We start from the raw sequence: 16,416 nt of genomic DNA on the forward strand, positions 1-16,416 counted from the left end.
AGGAAGAGCGCAATGATGGTGCCAACTTGGGCCAGTGAAGAAACATCCTCCACAACTAGACTGAAGAACAAAACGACAGCAACTTGTCTGTCCCCCCTCCCCCAATTCCCCAGCACTGTTCCCATCCCCCCAATTCACCAATAAAAATCTTTAAAAATAAATAAATAAATAAATAAAAATAATAAAAAGGGTGAGATAATGCTATTTGTAAAAATACACATTTACAAAAATGATACAATAATTAAAGCTACTATTTACCGAACCCTTACTATGTACCAAGAAGGGGAGGGGGAGGAGGGGCAAGCAATATGCAGAAAGTGGAGCAGCAGAAAAGGCTTTCTAGGTTCCAATTCCTTCTGCAGGCCTGGCTATATCCTTGTTCTCACGTTCCTTGCAATACATTTCCTTTCTTGTTTAAGATATTTCAAGATGGTTCTTGTTATTTTCAAACACCCCTTACATACAGGGTAAAGAAGAAAAAAAGTGGGGTTGGCATTTGTCAAAACGTATCAAATCGAACATTTAAATCCGGGCATTATTGTTTTATGTAAATTATACCTCAATTTAAAAATAGAAATAGTGAGGCTGAAACATATGGAGGACACTGGAACCAGTTATAGAAATATTGTACACAGGAGGAACAGTTCTGGTGGGGCAGCAGATGATTTGGTGCATGGCCCAGATCACCTCCAGGACCAAAGCACTCATTCTCCCAACTGCTCAGAGTGTTGGCAGCAACAGGTCTCAGCTCATCCCTCTCCCAGACTTGCTCTCAGCCGAAGAAAATCATCTCCCCAATGTCACTCCCCCTCTCCCAGGGGTAAATCACATCCATTCACTGGTTGACGGAGGGCAGGAGGGGGTATAAAGATTCAGCCTCTTTGGACCAATTTGGGACAACACTGAAGGGTTAGCCCAGCTCCAGAGCTCCCTGCAGATGTGGCTAAGGCCTTTGTTACAGGTGCAGTGCAGTTTAACTTCGCCCTCTGCCCCATCCTGCTTCCTTCATGCCCCCTCAGGTAGACCTTGAGCGCATTCCCCAACCAGCTTCCTGGGGGGTGCAAATCTCCATCTTAAAAGTCTGCATCCTGGGGAACTTGATTTGCAATATCACAATGAGTCAATTTTTAATAAGCTTGAGATTCCAGGAGAAAATGTCCAACAGGAGGTTAAAAATGTGGGCTAAAGCTCAGGAAAAAGATCTGGGCAGGAAAGAGATTTGGGAGTGATCCACAGAGAGGTGACAGTTAAAACGATGAGATTTTATAGTACACCAGTGGGGAAAGTCAGAAGAGAAAAAGGCCAAGATAATATCTCTAGTTAAATACTGATATTTAGGACAGTGGATAAGAAAGGCAAGACCCAAGAAACGGGAGAGGAAGGGGCAGACAGAGAGAATACAGAGTTATGATCACTGAAAGCATTTCTAGAAAGTCTGCAGTCAGCAAAGGCAAATGCTACTCAAAAAGCTAAAAAGAAGGAAACACCCAACGAATGCTTAATAAACCTGTTAAATGAATTGAGTGGGATACATGGCCTGTAGGATGCTCAACTTTTGTTGGGTTGTCTTCAGCTTCTGTCCTAGAAGACAAGCCCAGAATCTATCTGAACACACTGAAGTAGACCCACTGCTAGGCTGGTCAGCAAAGAAAAGCTGAAATGGCATAGTACATAAACCTAAGTGAGCCAAGACAGAGGTCAGCTGTCTTGAGCAATTTGGAAGAAAACCCCTTCTAAAAGGCTTCTTTAAAGAGACTTCCCAGGGATCTTCTGAACAAACAGCTGGGATCCTAGAGAAGGATCACTGTCCTTACTGAGCGAATTCAAACCTCAGTCAAACCCACAGACGTTCAAATAGATAAAACTGGTTCATTCTCTCTTTCTCTCTCTCTCTCTCTCTCTCTCTCTCTCTCTCTCTCTCTCTCTCTCACACACACACACACACACACACACACATTTTGCATCAGACCATAGGTATAAAAGGGGAGGAGTGAGGTAATCACTTATAGACAGTTGCAACATCATCATCGCTTTGAAAACAAATTCTTAGCCATGGCACCCTCAAGTAAGTAACATACCACACAAACAGGTGTTATTTGAAACTCCAATCCGTGGCTGGTGTAACCAGAAAAGAATTTACCTTCTGTGAGTAGAAGGAATTTATCGTCTGCTCCTGTGCCCAACACAGCTATGCAATATTCTTCAATGACTCACTGACTTTCCCTGTTAGAGGCTGGGGGATCCCCATATCTACATCTCTTGTCCCAATTCCTCCCGCCCAACCTGCAATCAAAGGCCACGGCACAAAACACTGCAGACTCCCTAATGTGGCTGTGTTTCCCGCAGAGATCTGAAAACCTGTTGGAGTTCCAAAAGGCAGCACCAATTTCAAATCTGATCAGCATCTCTGAAAGTCACAGTTACCATACAGCTGAATAAAATATTTTTTCATAAATTTAACGCCAGCGTGTCTGTGTTTGGAAACTTTGAAAATAACATGTTGTATGGTTTACTGCGCTGGAAAAGGTGCCAACAGAGTTTCAAAGGAAGGGAAGTGTATAACTGTTTCCTTTCAAATGCATTTTCCAATGGGATCCATTCAGGGAAAAGGCTGGAACTAACTAAAACATTATTAAAAACTGTTATGGAAAGAGACAGGGAGATGGAAAAAGATAGACCCAAAAAAGTGAAATACATAACCAAGAGTGAGACAGACATACAAGGAAAAAGAAAGGGGATCTGGGCAGAGAGACAGGTTGGACAGGGAAATGGGGTGAGATGGAGTTTTGTCTGGCAGTTGCTGTTCGTGGTCTCATATTGTTGCAGATCAATCGATCAGGGCTGCAGTGCTGCTGGCCCAGTGGCACAAGACAAACCACAGAGTTGGCTTTAAGTTCGGTAGTTGCGAACTGCTGACCTTCAGTTTTCAAACCAAAAATATTCTTTGGGAAACAGTAATACCAGGTTCAGCCCAACCAGCCAAGCAAAAACAAGGACTACTAACCTGAAGTAACACCCTATTCAGTTACATCAGGCACCAACCCTTCACAGCCATCAACCGGGAAGTCTACAAACCTGAAACCACACCTCACCAAAAACTAACTCCAGGTTCTGACTCAACCAACTAGGCAATGATAACTAGAAATGCTAAAACAAGTGACATGGTGTTTCAAAGTTGGCTTTACCAGGATCTACTCGAACAGGAAGGCCGGTCCTCACTCCCAGCGCCAGAGATAAAGCAATTCCTTCTCAGGTCACATGTGCATGACTCCAGTGGAATCTGCATGCAACACTTAGGGCAGGGCTTGGCTGCTGACTTACAAAGCCATTACATTTCTAGACCAAGAATTAACATGTTGCAGTGAGTGAGGGTTTTTTTTTTTTTTTTTGGTTTTTGCTTTTTCCTAAATTCATCTAAGCTAGGATGATGCTAAAATTGATCTCCTAAACTGGAATACTTACTTGTGAGAATGAAAGGGTGTGCTATTAATAACTTATAAACATGGTCTACCCGTGGGCAAGCCAGGACTTACCTTCACCCTAGTCTAAACCACAGTTTTTCTTCTCCCTGGGTCAGGATTATAAAAATTTAGCTCAGAACAATTTTTTACAACAAAAAGCCAAGACTGCTCCTGATTACTGCCAAGGCACTTTCTGTTTGAGCTCCTCCAATGGAGAGGTAAACAAGTCAATTAAGTTAACTGCAAAACTAACAAGAAAGATTGAGCTAACAATCAGGATTCTGGAGGAGCTAAAGATTCCGGGCAGCAGCTTCAGGGGAAAAGGAAAATTTGCTGTAGATGGAGCTGCTGAGGCTGATCCACCAGGCCTCTCAGCGCTAGGCCCTGATGCCTCAGCCAGCTTCAAACAGGGGAGGGCGGGCAGACCTTGGTGCAAGTTTGCTGAGTTCCAGGCCATCATTCTTGAGGGTGTAATAACCATGGGCTGTAGCACACATGTTGAGGGATGAGGGGAAAAAATAAACAGAGAGACAAAAGAATGAGGATGCACTGCCAATTTCAATTGTGCAGCTTTTATTTTTAAATGCTTATCAAGCTGAGAGAGAGCAGAGTTCTTGGAAAACAAGGTTTCCTTTTTTCCAATGCCAGCGTAAAACACCCTCAAGGACGGGCACTGCACAGACTGTAACAACAAGGAACGTGGCTCTGCATCCTCCCAGCAAGCACAGCCCGCCATGGGTCCCACGCTGCTCTGATTTCGGCTCAGCTGAGAACTAGAAATAACAGGCCCACTGCCTCTGGTAAAAACTGCTCTTTTTAAATTTTTTATTAATCTCCAAACTGGCTGTGTTAGAATTACAGCCTATTACCCACCAACTCTCTTCACTAATAAAATAAATTTGTAAAAGGCCTAATTACTACTTTGACTAAACTACACTGCCTGGGGATCAAGTACAGGAAGCCGAGGGCTCAAATAGTTGTCAGCTAGGGGGTGATGGGGAGGGGACTGGGGGTGGACCTAGTGGGGGAGAACATGAGGTCCACAGACAAGTCTCAGAGCCCGTGCCCCAAAAGAAACAAAAGGGCACTAACCCTGTTTTTGGTCTAAGCAGTACCATGCGGATCCATGCCATCATGGCATGTGGGGAGGCCTGTCACGAGTTACACAGGCCTGTGCTGCCCACGCCCCAGCTCAACAGAAAAAGTGTACTGCAGTCCAAGACCGATGGATCCGGGCCGGGCTCTCAGCAGAGGGCCTGGAGAGTCTGACCAGTAAGGAAACAAACAGCCATACTTCCCACCTATCCCATGCTATCCTTCCACCCCAACCCAGGCCCCCAAAGAGGAAAAACAAACAAAACAACAACAAATGCAGGCAACTACACAACAGCTGTATCACGAAGGTGAGGCCGGCTACAACAACTTCTGGGCTGTGCTCTGCACCTCATCCCAGAACACTGATTACTAAAGCTGGAAACGTTACACACACATTGTGCCAGTCAGCCCCTCATCCAGGGCTGGTGCTGAGAAGTCTGACTAGGAACCAGCAGTCAACTCTGACACACTCATTTAGAATAAAAGGTGTGTATTAAACAAACTAGTCCAACCTTAGGCAGAAAGTAAGGAGAAAATAGGACTGTCTTTCTTAATTGTTCACAAAGAACCCTCCTAGCAAATCCCATGCATCTCTTGGACTTTGATAAACGGTATTTCTCCTCCAGAGAACATCACTGCCAAAGAATCTCTTTCTTAAAGAATCCTGATAACAAACCCTGCTATGGAAGGTGAGCTAAACCCGTGGCAGACATCCCTTTAGGGATGACCAGACTGGAACATGGCATTTCACTGATGCAAAGAGGTCTGCAGTTACCCTCTGCATGCCACATGTTTAACCCTGAAGAACTGAGGAATGCTCTCAACGGGAAAAACACAGCAGCAAATGCTGTGATACCAAAGCCACAATTCCATGGGCCCCTGGAGTCTCTCAAACTAAGCTGCCAGCTAGGGAGCTAACACTAGCTTTGGATAAAATGCAGCTCTGGTAGAGTAATTAATTTTTTTCTTAACTGGGATTACATTAATTTTCAAGGACTAATGGAGTCCAGCTGTAATGGGAAGAGCGGCTGCCGATGCACAAAGGCACTTGTGCGTACAACATTATAAACACACACATACACACACACACAGGCCTATAAAAAGGATCCACTATAACAGGATATTTTTAGTTTCTACAATGCTGCACTAAAAATACAGCCCCGGCTGATACATCATGGCAGAACTATTCTCTCTGTCCCTTCAGGAACAGTTTAAAACATTTATTTTTGTTTCCTTTTGCGATGGTCAGAGTAGAGAGAGAAAATAGCAACTCATTGATAAGAGGAAACGAGAGAGACATGAAAAATTGAAAACTACCTAAAAACTCATGGAGAGGTTTATTTTATTAGTTCTTAATAAATATCTTGCAGATTTCCTCAGGAAATACACCAGATCACATGTAAAATAGTTTGATACTGATGTCAACTGCATCAACATATGAAGTCTATTAGGGTGAAGCCGCAGCAGGGTGATCAGCGTGCTGAAAAACTCCACAGTACTTGGGGGCGGAGGGGGGAGGGGGGGGATCTCACGGCCTTCCAAATTCTTCGAGAGGTAAAAAAGTCAGCCAAGACGCAGAGAGAGAGAGAGAGAGAGAGAGAGAGAGAGAGAGAGAGAGAGAGAGAGAGAGAGAGAAAGATCCCACATCCTGCTTTCAGCTGCCAGCAATGTGAAGTGCCCAGAGATTAATTCTACGTCTGGCCTGGAAATGTGACTTTAAAGCATGAGGGAGGGGAGATGGGGGTGGGGGTGGGGGGTGAGGAGGAAAGAGGAAAGAGAAGGGCAGGCTAACTGAGGCTGGCAGCAGGCCACCAACCCCCTCCCAAGCCATGTTTCAATGCAGACAGAAGTAAACCCCAATAGACAGCAGCGCCTCAGCCTGCCAGGGCCTTACACCAGCTGCAGCGCATCTAGCTCTCTCCACTCAGCCCCAGTGCAGATGTTCCCTACAGCATCACTTCCGCTAGACTTTCTTTTAAAGAAATAGCACACATATGTGGAGGCCTTTCCACCACTTCCCATTACGACTTTCTTTGCCTTTAAGGGCCTCAAAGCAAGGGTGAAATTCTGACAGCAGGTACCACACGGCTGAAGGAGCTGTTCCAGCATCCCCTGGCAAGGAGCATCCACAGGCTAAAGAGCATTAGTTAATTAACATGAGTTCCTTTACAAATTTGGCTTCCTATTGTCTTCAGGGAGAAAGGGGCCCCATAATTTGGGTCTAAGGAAAAAAAGGGGGAAAAGTATGTCTAAGATTTTAATCCTAGTTTCTCAAAGCAGTCTATTGTAGCATCACCACTGCAAAGGGGTTCTGGTGGCTTTGTTATCACGGAGCTTGTATAAGGTAGTCTTAAAAGAATTTTTTTAAAAACACATTAATATTTTACCGAGCACAATTGCTTAGCTGCAAGAAAGACATACAATTTAAAGAAGTGAAGTTTGTTAATTTCTTATATGCCTAAACTCATTGTATACAATCCCAGACCCTGATAAGTTAATCAATCAATCACTGATTAAGTACCTAATTTTGAAGTTGGCCTTGAACTCTGTTAGGGATTTGATAAAATCATACATATTTTGTCTTCATGGAGTGCATACTCTAGTTGAGGGATCTGTGCATTTTATGAAGCTAAAATAATGGCATTTTTTAGAATAGCTGCATAATTCTCTAGCTTGTCTATCAGGTTATTTGTTCTTCTGGAATGAAAGAAGGAAGTTAGAAGAATCAGTAATGTCAAAAGAAAACAAAACAGTTGGTAAGCCCTCAAAACCAAAGTTGTTTTGGTTGAAATTCAAGTTCAAGAGAGGCAACAGAATCTTCCCTTAACGGATGGAGAGAAATACAGGCAACCAGTAGCAAACATGCTATGGTGAGAAGGTTTAATGCAAATATTTATTGAATGATTTTTATGTAGAAGGTACTAGATGTAGAAAGCACAGATGTAGAAGGTACGGATTTAGAAGTGGTTAAGTAATTTGCATGATACAGCAAATAACACAACCAGAATTAGAGCCTAGTTTTACCTAACTTCAAATATTTTTGGTATTACAATTTCTAAAAATACATTTCTTATTATAAAAATATTGTGATCATTACAGAAAACTACAAAAATAGAGAAAACAGAAGAAAATTAAAAACACTCATATTTCCACAATTCTAGAGGATCATGATTAAATTTTGATCAATATCCATCAACCTTTTTATGAATGTATGTATAATATGTATTATTTTATAAAAATGTGATCAATTGTAAAGTTCATAACCATGGGACCACATGACCTTCAGAGAAATGAGACATCACATTTTTAGTCACTGATCCCACCCCAAGAGTCAATCACCTAGAAAACAGAAACATCATAATCTGATTCCCCATACTGGGCAGCATACATCTGTTCCATCCCTATACCTCTCTCTGAGTTCCTTAAAGCAAAGAAATTTCAAAGATATCTCATTATACTCTATACTGCTGTACATCCTAGAGTCCAAGAGAGTCAGGGTCACTGACTCACTCAGCAGGAATACTGCCCTCAATACACCTTCCACATTGCTTCCAAAGCCAAGACTAACCAATGAAAAAGGCCACCAGAGATTATGGGAAAACCTGTATCCAAACATCTCTGGCTGGGTATGGTCCTATGTGCTGGTGGCTTGTGGACCCCTGACTGGCACAGCCTTACTCCCTTGCTGTTCAGCTCAATAGATGGTTTACGCCAAGAGCATTTATTCCAAAATAAATATCTACTTCCCCAATAGCATTCTGTTAAGCACAGACGGTTCATCAGTTAATGAAAAGTAGAATAGCCAAAAAAGGCAACCGTGATCTTTCCTTCCTGAAACGGCAAGACAACACAACCACTCACCTACATGCCCATGTTATTTTCCAAGCTGGCAAGTTTTCACCGATAGTGAGATGAGGTGAAAGGTCTGACCCTGACAATGCAGTCCATGATGACACTGACTATACCTCACTCAAAGTAACGCACAGAAATGGGCTGATCTGTTGTTGGTTGGGAACTTTTATATCTGATGCAAAAGATTTACTTTCACAACAAGCTGCCGTATTTAATTATGTAGGGTTCCTCATGTCTCTTACCTAACAAATGATGCTGGAATTCCCTCCAGCTGACGCAAATGAAAAAATATTTGCAGAATTAGTTAAAAATTTCTGCAGTGGAAAGAGACCTTAAGTTTAAGAGCAATGGAATTAATCACAAAGGGGAAAAAATGACATTTTTAACTACATAAAATAAAAAAAACTTTTATACATTAAAAAACATAAACATAATTGAAAATTGAATACAAATAAAGAAATCACCAATAAGTATAGAAAGGACTTGCTATATGTACGATACGTAAAGCTGAAATAAACTGATACAAAAGATACCAAGCTGAAATAGAAAAATGAGCCTAGAGTCAAGACTACACATAAATGGTTAATAAAACAGGAAAAAATGGTCATTCTCACTAACAATAAAAGAAATGCTATTTAAAACAAGATAGGTTGGAAGACAGTTTGGCAGTTTCTTGCAAAACTAAACATAGCCTTACTGTATGATCTAGCAATTGTACTCTTTGGTATTTACCTAATTGAGTTGAAAACTTATGTCCACACAAAAACCTGCACACAGATGTTTATAGCAGCTTTATTCATAACTGCCAAAACTTAGAAGCAACCAAGATGTCCTTCAGCAGGTTAATGGATAAATAAACTGTGATATATTCAAACAATGAAATATTATTCAGCACTAAAAAGAAACGAGCTATCAAGCCATGAAAAGACATGGAAGAATCTTAAATGCATACGACTAAATGAAAGAAGTCAATCTGAAAAAGCTACAGTGTGTGACTCCAGCTATATGACATTCTGGAAAAGGCAAAACGATGGAGACAGTAAAAAGTTCAGTGGCTGCCAGAAATTAGGAGGAGGGAGAAATGAACAGGCAGAGTACAAGGGTTTTTAGGGCAACTAAACTATTCTGGATGACACTATGATGGTGATACATGTCATTATACATTTGTCCAAACCCACAGAACTTACAACAACAGTGAACCTCGATGCAAACTATGGTCTTTAGGTGAAAATGATGTGTCAGTGTAGGTTCATCAATTGTAACAAATGTACCACTCTAGTTCTGGATATTGAAAATGGGGGAGGTTGTGCATGTTTGGGGCAGGAGATATATGGTAACTCTGTACTTGTCACTCAATTTTGCTATGAACCTAAAATTTCTCTAAAAAATAAAGCCCATTGAAAAAAAGGATAGGTTTTCTTCCATTATTTACTCAACAAATATATGAATACCTATATTGTACCACGGACTATAAAACATTAAAAATACTCAATGCTAGCAAGAGGTGGTAGCTGGGTATTCTCAAACACTGCTGCTAAGAGTGAAAGCTGGCACAACTTCTTAAGGAAGTAATCCAACATTACGTATCAAAAGCGTTAAGATTTCAAACCTTTTAACCCCAAAACTGAGCTTCTAAAAATATATTCTAATAAAACAATATGAAATGCAGATAAAGGTTTTATGTACAAAGATGCTAATTATAGTATTATTTACAATACTAGAAAAGTGGGAAAACAGGCTAATGATTAAATGTTAAAATATTCATGAGAATGTTATTCAACCATTGAACATGTTTACAAATAATTTTATAAATGAATACTTATAGTACGTGAAAACAGTAGAATCAAACATTTTATATTCAGTATCCTTTCAACTGTGTAAAAAACACTTGAATATTCATACATAGATACAGGAAGAAACATCATTGCTGGGAAGTTGATTTACAGGTGGTTTCCACCCTTTTTATTGTTTTTTTAGTACTCTCAACAAAACCCAAAGTGTTAAATCTTTTTTTTTTAAATGTAGTTTTCATATACAGGACAGTTACTCTAATACGGTGAGAGTAAAAATATGGTAAATGAGTACAGAAGGAGAAATAAAAGAATATTTATGGGGAGGAAGAAAGGACAGAGAATAAATGATGAAAGATTTAGGAGACCAGAAAAAAACAGAACCTATGCTGTTCTCAAAGAAACTATGCTTTCCAGAGCCCCCAAGACATTGATTCCAGGATTAACACTAATACAAAGGCACATTTAATGTATTTTAATTTAATACCAGGATACAAAACATGCATTTGGAAATTACATTTTCAGAAATGTCATCTCCACACAAGACAAGGAAAGACAGTAAGATTATGAGCAATGACCCAGATAACAAATAGCCCTGGCCTTGCCAGTCAATCTTCATTGCCCAGAATGACTTGCTGACAAACTTTATTCTTGACTTGAACTCAATTAAAAACCTATTTATTGAGAACTGGTAGCACACTAGGTAGTTCTAGATGCTCACAATACATTAGTGAATACAACAGGTCAAGGATCCCTACCTGTAGGGAGCTTACATTCTTGCAGAGAAGAAGTAGGGGAAAATAAGTTAATAAACATATGCACAAAATTAAGTTATCTAGCAGTTAGAAAAAAGTATTATGAAGAAAGAAAGTAGAACAGGATAGGAGAGCTACAGGGTGGGAGCATAGCAGTGTTAACAGGACCTTCAAGTTAGGACTCACCGAGGTAACACTGAAGCCGAGACTTATAGGAGGTAAGGTTATTTGTCATGCAGATAGATGGAGGCAGAGCATTCCAAGTAGAGAAAACTGCTAATGCAAAGAAAGGCCCAAAGGTGGGAGAGGCCCTAGCCTATCAGAGGACCTGCAAGAAGCCCAGTGTGGCTGAAGGAGTCAGGTAAGAGAAGAACAGTAGTGAATGAGGTCAGAGAGAGGCGACATGGCGGGGAGAGGGGGGGGGCGGGGGAAGCTTCATATAGGAAGACCTTATAAAGATTATGGCTTATACTCTGAGTGAAAGGGGAAGCCAGCAGAGGATTCTGAACAGTGACACGACCTGATGCTTTTAAAAGAATCACTCCTGTGTAGAGAGCAGGCGGGTGTGCAAGTACATGTGTGCATGCCTGTGTTGGGGGCGGGGCGGGGGGGTGGGGTGGCTAACAAAGAAATTACTTGGGAGTTTCAAGTCCTGGTGAATTGTCTTCCTCTTCATGTTTAAAAAGAAATTTGCTCCACAAAGGGTATTCAGGCCATGTTTGCAAAGAGGCTTTTCTCTTCCAATGTGGAATCTTGAAGAATGCGTCGATGGCCTGCAATTGTGTTCTTAGCAAGCATTCTCAAAATAATGATTACCAAACATTTCTCTCTGCTCATTGCCCTGACATGAGTTCTGGGCATCACCCTCTCTCAGGGGAGAGGTGAAAGGAAGTTGTGCAGAACAAGCAGTGATAACAGGATGACGTCACAGGTGTGCCTCAAAGAAGCCCCCAGTGAGTTCGGCTCATAACCACTCTACAGTGATTTACTCTACCCTGCCAACGCCAGCTGGAAAAGGGATGCAGAAAGCTGACACAGCCTTAAACCCTGGGCAGGCATTATAAGATCCTTCTCCCTCCAGTCCCCTGCCAGCCCCTCCCCTCATCAACCGCTGATCCTTGCTTCAGAAGCCAAAGTGTGAACAGCACGTGTCTGGATTTCAGAAACCTGCCCAGCAGTTGGAAATTCCCTGCAGCGTGTCAAATGCTGCATCTGCTGTTGGCACTTGGGGCAAGGGATCACATGGGCATTTTCTGAAATAAGCTTCAGGATGGGAGTCTGATGTCTGAAGAGGGGACTAAAGAAGCCAGAAAACCCCAATTATAGTAAATAAATTCCTAGTACTGCCTTCTAAAAGTGAAACTGAGACATACAAGCAAACCAAACAGCTCTAACAACAGAAGTAGTCAAGAACAAAAGCACAGAGCACCCTGACTAATGGAAAGGATTTTATGGGCCAACAGGGTTCACCAGATATGTAATGTAATGTGGCTGAAACGAGAGAGCACTCTTTTCCAGATCTCTAGCTCATACCCTTTTAGTAAAAAATAGCTTCCATCATTTCAGCTGCAGGTCTCCCTCCCGCCTCCCTCTGCCCAATTAGTCTCCTAAGCAGTCTATAACTTAATACCTCTTGAAAAATTTTAAAAATGTGAGCCCGGGAACACCACCTGCCATAAAACTAGGCTGTAGGAGCTGGAAAAGAAGCTACCCTTTGAAAGAGCAGCCTACATGCCCTTGTTACCCTAGATGCAGGTGCTCCAGTCACACTGCTCATAGGCAGAGCTAAAAAAATACTCAAGTCTGGGCCGGCCGAGTGGCGCGTTGGTTAAGACCTGGCTTGGGATGCCAGAGGGCCCCGGTTCGGATCCCACATATGAGGACCAGTGACACTGCCCTCTACAGCTAAGATGCTGAACAACAGCTCAACCTGGAGTTGGGCTGCCATGAGTCACCGGCGATGGCAGGTGGGTTGCCATGGGCTACCGTGTGTAGTCAGCAGCCAGCATGAGCGGCCAGCAGCCACCGTGAGCGGCCGTCCAGAAGCCAGCGACTGATCTGCCTCGCCGGGGAAGAGCACAATGATGGTGCCAACTTGGGCCAGTGAAGCAACGTCCTCCACAACTAGACCGAAGAACAAAAGGGCAGCAACTCATCTGTTCCCCTTCCCCCAATTCCCCAATTAAAAAAAAAAAATCTTTAAAAAACACCCACGAAACACAAGTCTGATGGTAAAAAGAAAAAAGGAATCAGAGCATTTCCCCTAGTCATAGGGCAGGCACACTAGGTACCTAGATCTACTCTCCCAATGAAACAACTAATTATCCTGCAAAAAGTATTTTTAAAGTATTTTTAGAAAGCATTGATGAGTTAGTAAATTAAAAAGGAATTCTTTGGTCAGGGGTTGAATAAAGACAGGAAACTAGAGATTTAAGTGTGGAATGTAGTCAGCCTCTATCCTAAGAACATTTGCTACCTGATGAACTTGAACTTTGGTTTCCAAAGCTTCAAGGGTACAGCCAACACAAGATGCCCACGATCTCTGCCATAAAGCTGGGATCCCACGGAACTAAATCCAAAGAATAGGGGTGAATCAGAAACAACCCTCAGCCCCTTGAGAAGACAGCTGGAAAATTGACTACATTAAACTTGGGGGCTGACTGAAAGAGAAAAAAATATTGCACTGAAAATATGGACTATACACTAGCCCTCAGAGGGGTATATAGTGTGAATTCCCATTACCTTGGTGGTCTGAAAACCTTCAAGCAGATATTTTAATTTAGAGTAATTATTTTAAATTGCCACACCAGGCTGTGGACAAAAGCAAACTCAAATCCTTTTCCCATTTTCACCCTAGGTTTTCAAGAGTTCTCATTAATGAAACCCCACAGAAAATAAGCAGATTAAAGAAAAAATTTTAAATTACACAGGAAAAAATTTAAAAGGCACATGAGCAACAACCAGCAGAAACAAGAGATTAGCAGAAACTCATGTAAAAGGACCCCTTCATCAAACTCTAAAATACATAACCATGTTTAGTATATTTTAAAGAAATAAAAGACAATCTCACAAGAAACTATAAAGAAGGAGCAGATTTGAAGGGAAAAAAAATCTGGAAATAAAAATTTATAATGAAAATACAGAGCTCAGTGGGGCATATTTAGCAGATTAGATATAGCCAAGGAAAGATTCAGTGAACTGAAAGACAGAGTCATGGAAATTATCTAGAATGTAGCACACACACAAAAAAAGAGTCAGAAAAATTAAAGAGAAGTTTAAGAGACATTAAAGATGGAGTAAGGTCTAATGTATGTCTAATCAGTCACAGAGAAGGGAAAGCATGGGCAGATGTAGTATTTTTTTTTAAAAAGGTATAGATGCTAAGAATTTTCCAAAACTGCTGAAATCAACTCATAGAAACGTGAAACCCAACAAATCTTTAGCAGAAAAAATAAAAGCAAACACAGACAAATCACTAAAACTGCACAATATCAAAGAGTTTTTTTAAAGACCTAAAAAGCATCTAGGGAAAAAAGAAATTACTTTTAAAAGAGAAACAATTAGACTGATAACTGACTTTTTAAATCAGCAACAGTGAAAGCCCAGAGACAGTAAAATATCTTAAATGGGCTAAAGGAAAATAATGGTTAACCTAGAGTTCTATTATCAGTGCATACCAGTAAAAGATCTTTTAGGAATAGGGAAAATAAAGCCTTTTCAGGCAAGTAAAAAATAAAAGTTTGTTATCAAAAGAACTTCTTTAAATAAATTCTAAAGAATATACTTAAGGCAGAAAAAAAATGATCCCAGGTGGAAGGTCTGAAATGCAAAAAGGAATGAAAAGAAAGTAATAAATATATGCATGAGTCTAAACAAATACCATAAAAATAATAACAACAACAAATGAAACAAAAACAATAATTTGTCTTGTAGGGTTTAAAAGGAAAAGAAGAACTGAAATACATGACAACAGCAGCATATAACTGGGCCGATAAACTGGGAAGAGAATGAATAGAATTTAAGCATTCTATGGTCCCTGTATTATTTAGGAGGAGAGTGAAAATACTCAGTAACTTTTGACTTTTGGCAAGGTAAGTATACATGCTTTAATTCCTAGGGTAACCACTAAAAGAAAAAAAAGGAACTAGTGGGGGAGTAAGGGGGGGTATGGAGAGGAAGGGGAAAAAAATCCCAAAGAAAGAAAGAAAGGAGAAAAAGAGAAACAGAATGGGTAGGAGAATGGGAAAGCACCAGGAGACAATAGGTGCAAAACATTTATCTGATAGGGGCCTTATATCCAAATTATGTAAAGAACTCTTCAAAGCTTAATAAAGACAAACAACTTGATTTTTTAAATGGGCAAAAGAGTTGAATAGACACTTGCCAAAGAAGATACACAAATGGCAAATAAGCACATAAAAAGTCATTCATCATCCTTAGTCATCTAGGAAAAACAAATTAAAATTAAAATGAAATAGCATTGCACAGCCATTAGAATAGCTAAAGTAAAAACGATGGATAATACCAAATGTTGGCAAGGATGCAAAGAAACTGGAAATCTCACACACTACTGAAAGAAATGTAAAATGGTTCAAACACTCTGAAAAAAACAGTTTAGCAACTTCTTATAAACACTTACTATATGACCCAGGAAATCCATTCCTAGGTATTTACCCAGAGAGATGAAAACATATGTTCAATTCACAAAAAGATTTTCATAAAAATATTCATGGCAGTTTTATTCATAAACCCCCAAACTACAAACAACCTAAATATTTACCAACAGGTAACAAGATAAATACGTAAAATCATAGTATATCCATATAATACAATGCTATACAGTAATATGAAGGAATGAAATACTAATAACATGTAACAACATGAACAAATCTCAGAAACATTACGCTAAGCAAAAGAAGCCAGACACAAAAGGGTATGCACCCTATGATTCTATTTACATAAAACCCAGAAAAGACATATCCAATGTTTATCAGTGGTTTCCTGGGGCCATGGCTAGGGATGAAGATCAACTGCGAAGGGAGGGCACAAAGAGAACTTGATGGGATGATGGAAATGTTCTGTGTCTTAATTGTGATGATAATTAGTTACTTAGACAGTGGCCACACACATTGAAATGCACACTTAAAATGTGTGCATTTTATTGTATGTAAGCTTTACCTGAATGAAATTGATTTTAAAAAACAGGATGGTATAGTATATAACCCAAATATACCAATAATTACAATATTGTCAGTGGACTCAATGCTCATAATAGCCCTAAAGAGAAAACTCAAATGTCCATAAACAAAAGAATGACTAAACTGTAATAAATGAATAATATGTAGTATTGTAGCAATGAAAATGAATACTACAGGGCCGGCCGAGTGGCGCGATGGTTAAGAACTCGCTTGGGATGCCAGAGGGCCCCGGTTCGGATCCCACATATGAGGGCCAGTGAACTGC

The 16,416-nt window shown here is 40.6% G+C and overlaps 1 protein-coding gene across 3 annotated transcripts in view; it reads right to left on the bottom strand.

Annotated features, from left to right (window-relative positions):
- Window positions 1-16,416, bottom strand: part of SMG6 (SMG6 nonsense mediated mRNA decay factor) — a 216,949-nt gene that overhangs the window by 127,709 nt on the left and 72,824 nt on the right. Inside the window, exon 1 of one of the 3 annotated variants that reach the window (XM_019650412.1) lies at window positions 3,186-3,238. The exons of the other annotated variants lie outside the window; for them this stretch is intronic. The gene's annotated coding sequence lies outside the window, so the exon portion shown is untranslated. Of the gene's footprint in view, window positions 1-3,185; window positions 3,239-16,416 lie in introns of those variants that run through there. 3 annotated transcript variants of the gene reach the window in all.

Source organism: Hipposideros armiger, unplaced genomic scaffold (genome assembly GCF_001890085.2).
Source record: "Hipposideros armiger isolate ML-2016 unplaced genomic scaffold, ASM189008v1 scaffold_141, whole genome shotgun sequence".
Lineage (NCBI taxonomy): Eukaryota > Metazoa > Chordata > Mammalia > Chiroptera > Hipposideridae > Hipposideros > Hipposideros armiger.